This window comes from Corylus avellana, chromosome ca2 (genome assembly GCF_901000735.1).
Source record: "Corylus avellana chromosome ca2, CavTom2PMs-1.0".
Classification (NCBI taxonomy): Eukaryota; Viridiplantae; Streptophyta; class Magnoliopsida; order Fagales; family Betulaceae; genus Corylus; species Corylus avellana.
The window spans coordinates 17387721-17393716 of NC_081542.1; the positions used below are offsets into that span (position 1 = coordinate 17387721).

General features: G+C 34.1%; 1 non-coding gene across 1 annotated transcript; it reads left to right on the top strand.

Moving 5' to 3' along the window:
* Positions 1 to 482: 482 nt before the first annotated feature.
* On the top strand, positions 483 to 589 carry LOC132173168 (small nucleolar RNA R71). Its single transcript, XR_009439262.1, has one exon. It is a non-coding gene; the product is annotated as a small nucleolar RNA R71 (small nucleolar RNA).
* The last annotated feature ends 5407 nt before the right edge of the window (positions 590 to 5996 follow it).

Consider the following 5996-nt stretch of genomic DNA (forward strand, 5'->3'; position numbering starts at 1 on the left):
ATTGGGGTGATTCGCCACCCTGGATTGTAAGTTTCGAAAAACAGTCCAGTGGTGGGTTTTTTGTACTCATTGAAGGCATTGACTTGCTCAGTTGGGTACTCTGTTGACAGAGTTGGGCAGTTTTGAGTGAAGTGTGTTTGACTATCACATAACCCGCATGCATCAACGTGGTAAGTATCTGCTGCATTCACTGGTTTGTTTAAGACTATAGTGTCAAACTGACGCCTGAGAACCTTGAACTCCTCCCTTAATTCAGCATCATTCCTCACCTCATAGATGCTTCCTGTCTTGGGAGTGGGTTGTTGTCTGTCCCAACTATCTTGAAAATCCCATTGTTGTGCTCGTTCAGCCATTTCATCCAAAGTGTTATAAGCTCCATCCCAGTAAGACTTAAGAATTCTCTACCATTCATCGTCTCAAGCGAGTTTCGCTCACTTGGTGTTAGTCCCCTGTAGAAAATTTGAACTAGCACCTCATTCTCAAACCCGTGGGGTGGGCATTTTATAGTAAGCTCTTTAAACTTCTCCTAGCTATCGGTGAATCTTTCCCCTTCTTTTTGTCTGAAATTGGTGATCTGTAGACGGAGGGCATTGATTTTGGAAATTGGGAAGAACTTGTGGTAAAACTTGCTTTGCAACATATTCCAAGAAGTGATAGATCCAGGTCTATTGTTGAGTAGCCAGGATTTCACCCTATCATGTAGGGACAGAGGGAATAACCGAAGGCGCACCGCTTCTGCTGGGGCATTTTGCGTATTAACAATGTTGCAAATTTCCAAAAAAATCCTCACATGAACATATGGATCCTCATTCTCTAATCCTCTAAATGCAGGAAGGTGACCTATTGTACTCGGCTTCAGCTCGAAACGAGTAGCTGGCAACACTATACATGACGGTGTGTTGGTAATGTTGGGTATGAACAGCTCCCTAAGGGATCTAGGTTGATTTCGTTTTCCCATCTTAACAGACTTTTCCGAATCAGACTCGAAACTTTGAGAATTGGTGGGTGAGTTTGGTGGCTGTCTTAGATTCTCTCTCGCTGTTCTTTCAATTTCGGGATCAAAAGCGTTTAACTCCAGATTTAAAGACCTACGACCGAACATGCAAATAGGAACTAACAAGCTAACAACCTAACAAACTAATAAACTAAAAACTGAAATGAATTGAACTAAATTAAATTATATTAAACTAACTAAACACAATTGCAAGCATAAATTAATTTAAACAGCAACTAAAAACTCACGAAAAAGGACCAAAAGATTTTGGCTAAAATCTACTGAACTGTTGCGGTTGCTGTCTTGGCCACAAGTGTGCTCGATCGTAGCAGGGCTGTAACACAAACAAAACAACAACAAAAAAAAAACAAAAAGAAAAATCTTTTTTTTTTTTTTTCTTTTTTGTATTAGTAACACGAATAAAACAAAACAAATTGCAAAAGACTTAAAATCCTAATTATAACTAGTAGAAGAATAAAACTAATCTAAAAATAAATTGGTTTAAAAAAATAAACAATTACCCGGCAATGGTGCTAAAAACTTGTTGTGCAAATTTATTTAACTCGCAAGTGCACGAATCAATTATAGTTAATGGATTGCAAGTGCGAGATCGAACCCATAGGGAATTGTATTCTTGAAAGCAATTTTAAATCTAAATTAATTAAACCCTAGTCTAGTTCCAAATTTTTGAGAGATTTTTTTGTTTGAATGAAAAAGCAAAAGCATGAGCAATTTAAAGTGATTGAAATCTTATGATGAAGCACTAAGGTTTCGGAATCCGCACTCACAAATTCATAACAACATAATTTCATGATCTATAATATTCCCCAAAGTTCTCACATATAAATCTTAAGTTTGTTTTACTATTGCTTCAAAGAATTGATCAAAAGATCCCATGTATCCATTCATAACCCAAATCACAAAAGAAATCTAATATTCGATCAAATCATTAACTGTATCCGTAAATCACAGGAAAATATCCAATCTTTATCAAAACATCAATTGTATCCAGAGAATAAATCACAGGGGAAATCCAATTTTTAACAAAGAAAACCAAGTAATCAATTGTATTGAATAATCTTAAATCATCAAGTGTATCCTTGAATCACAAAAGATATCCAAGAGTTATTCAATCCAATTGATTAGAAGTAAAACAATAGAGCAATTAAACCATTAAATTGGGAAATATTACATACATGAAACAAAGTTGCTAATCATAAGTGAGGCTTCATCTTCAACCTTAGTTGAAGGTTTAGCCTCTCATGTTATTGAAAGACAAAACAAAATTGATTGAATTCATAATGTAAAATCGAGTACTTACAAATAAGAATCACAAAGTAGAGATTCAAAAGTTAGGAAAACCTTAAACTCTCTTATTTCTCCTCTGCAATCTTCAAATTCGTAGCCCCCCCAACTAATCTGATAATTCCCTATTTATAGACCTAAAACTTAGGGTTTTACAAGTTGAAATCGGATACAATTCGTCCAGGTTTGTACCATTTAATTTCGGGACGATTTTGGAATAGTAAACATCCGAATTAGGAAAAGCCTATTTCATAATGAATTGTATTATTTTGAGTTAGCTTTCCAACGCCACTTGAATCACCTCAATCGGATATGTGAGTAAAACGTTATGATAAAAATACTGAGATGTGTAGAATCTGAATTTGAATCCAATTCGAAATTTTATCCAATCTTATCCTTAATCCGATTTACCTATTTCTTGGATTTGGTTAAACTTAACCACATCATCTAGGTCTTCTCAAAGTATGTTTTCTTCCAAAAAGTAGTATTTCTTCAACACCTACAAAAGACTAAAAACACAAAACTAATACAGAACATCAGATAATAACACAGCTAAAGGATTAACACAAGTAAATTAAGAGGTCCAAATATGCAATATTTGGCACACATCAGTAAGCTAATGGTATCGGATATATATCGGGGGCATATGACTTCCTAAAAGTATCCATCGAATACCACTCACTACCATACTCCTCAGGGGCTTCCCTATGTACATAAATTACACAAATTGCATGGGGGCATGAAATACCATTGAGTTGCCATCTACCACAACCACATGTTCTTCTCCCTAGATCAACAATCCTCCTAGGCTCATGACTATGGTCGACCTCAAACTGCAATCTATTACTCCAATGTCAAATGTAGTTTCTTGACTCCTATTTGTTTCTCTACAATTTTTTCACAATCTTAGGGCAAATCACATATTTTTAAGTTTCTGCTCCAGCCCTTTTTTGATCGAACCTGGCCATTAGTTGCCGCCTTATTAATTTCATGCATCCCAAGATAGGCTTATCTCTTGCCTTTAGGATCCATGCATTGAAACACTCGGTAGTATTGTTCATTAATATATCACTACAACTATAATCACTAAATGCATGCCTTAACCATGTTCTTGGATCAATCTTGCTAATGTAGTCGAATGAATCTTCACTCATACCTCTAATGACCGACGTATAGTGGTTGAATTGCAATTCATTAGTTGCCCGAGCTGCACCATCCAAAGCATCTTTGTATGCCTTGCCCTTGAACCCTTGTCTCTTGAAGTTTGCATGCAAGTGTCTGAGACAGAATCGATGCTCCAGACCAGGCATCAAATCCTCCATGGCATTGAGCAGTCCCTAATTACTAATACAAAATAAAACATGTTAATTGTTAATCAAACAAAATACAAACAATACATAATATTCAACTCATTTATACCTTTTGTTGATCAGACATGAATGACTAAGTGTGTACTCGCGGATTGCCAATATCTTCCAATAAATAGCTCAGAAACCATGTCCATGTATCACTACAAGAAATATGGTCTTTAGCGACCAAACAAATATATTTTTTTTGGGCCGCCACTAATTGAGGGGTCATTAGCCGCGACTTTTGAGTCGCCGCTAATAGGGGATGCTTAAAACAAATATATATATAGCAGCAACAACAATAGTGGCGACTTTTAGTCGCCGCCATTAACCATCATTAGCGGTGATTCAAATGGGTTGCCGCTATTAAACATCAATAGCAGCGACAGGGGTCGCCGCAAATAATACTCCAAATAGCGAGTCGCCGCTGATGAGGGTCAAGAGAGACGACCCTTGAGAATCGCCACTGACATAAGAAATTTTTTTTAAAAAAAAAAAAATTAAAAACTCATTAGCGGCAACCATAATGTCGCCGCTAATGAGTGGTCATTAGCAGCGACACTAATGTCGCCGCTATTGATACAGGAAAAAGTAATTAAAAATTAATTATGGATGACTGGTAAATAGTGGCGACTACTATGGGTCGACACTATTTACCTCAGAAAAAAAAATAATAAATATTGGGGTGATGCTATTGACCCTACATATATAATAGAAAAAATTATTTTCCAAAATTCACCTCCGATAATATGTCATTATTTCTTTTATATTAATTATTGGTGAATTTTTTCTATTTTTCTATTCTTATTTTATATAAAAAATCAATATTTATTTTTTTTCTTTTAAAGAAAACAAATTCTCCTATTAATTATTATTGAAGTTTTCTATTTCTTATTCTTATTTAAATGTTTGATCGAACAATCGACCGATCTTGGTGAATGAATTCGATTGATCATGATAGGATCAAATGATCGATCAAACATTCGATCGATCCAGGTGAATTAGTTCGATCGATCGTGATATGATCAAATGATCGATCAAACATCGATCCTAATGAATTAGTTCGATTAATCGTGATAGGATCAAATGTTTGATCGAACATCCAATCGATCCTGGTGAATTAGTTCAATTGATCGTGATAAGAACAAATGATTGGTCGAAAATTCGATTAATCTTAATGAATTAATTTGATTGATCGTGATAGGATCAAATGTTCGATCAAACATCCGATCGATATAAATGAATTAGTTCAATAGATCGTGGTAAGAACAAATGATTGATCGAACATCCGATTGATTCTAATGAATTAGTTCGATTGATCGTAATAGGATCAAATATTTGATCAAACATCCGATCGATCTAAATGAATTAGTTCGATTGATCGTGATATGTTTAAATGATCGATCAAACATTTGACAGATCCTAATGAATTAGTTCGATTGATCGTGATAGGATCAAATATTCAATCAAACATCTAATCGATCCTAATGAATTAGTTCGATTGATCTTGATAGAATCAAATGTTCAATCGATCTTACTGAATTAATTCGATTGATCATAATAGGAATAAATTATCGATCAAACATCCGATTGATCCTACTGAATTAATTCGATTGATCGTAATAGGATCAAATGATCGATCAAACATCCGATCGCTCCTAATAAATTAGTTAGATTGATCGTGATAGGATCAAATGATCGATCAAACATCCGATCTATCCAGGTAAATTAGTTCAATTGATCGTGATAGAATCAAACAATCGATCAAACATCTGATCGATCCAGGTAAATTAGTTCGATTGATCATGATAGGATCAAACATCTGATTGATCCTAAGGAATTAGTTCGATTGATCGTGATAGGATCAAATGATCGGTCAAACATCTAATCGATCCTTGTGAATTAGTTTGATTGATCATGATAGGATCAAATGATCGATTAAACATCCGATCGATCCTAATGAATTAGTTCAATTGATCGTGATAAGATTAAATGTTCGATCAAACATGCGATCGATCCTAGTGAATTAGTTCGATTGATAATGATATGATCAATTGATAGATCAAACTTGATACAATTGAAGGTTCAATCGAACTTTCAATTGAACTCTAAGCTTTTTATATTATCTTAGTGCCTTAGTTATATTGATCTTATATTATCTTTGGATTTTGTATTATTTTATAATTAATTATAAGATAAATATCAACTTAATGATCTTTATCATAAAAATTTATTAAAAGAAAATTTTTAGTTAATATTATAATAATAAAAACATTTTACAAGAGAAAAATTAAAAAAAAAAAAAAAAAAAACATCCGATCGATTCTAGTGAATTAGTTCGATTGATC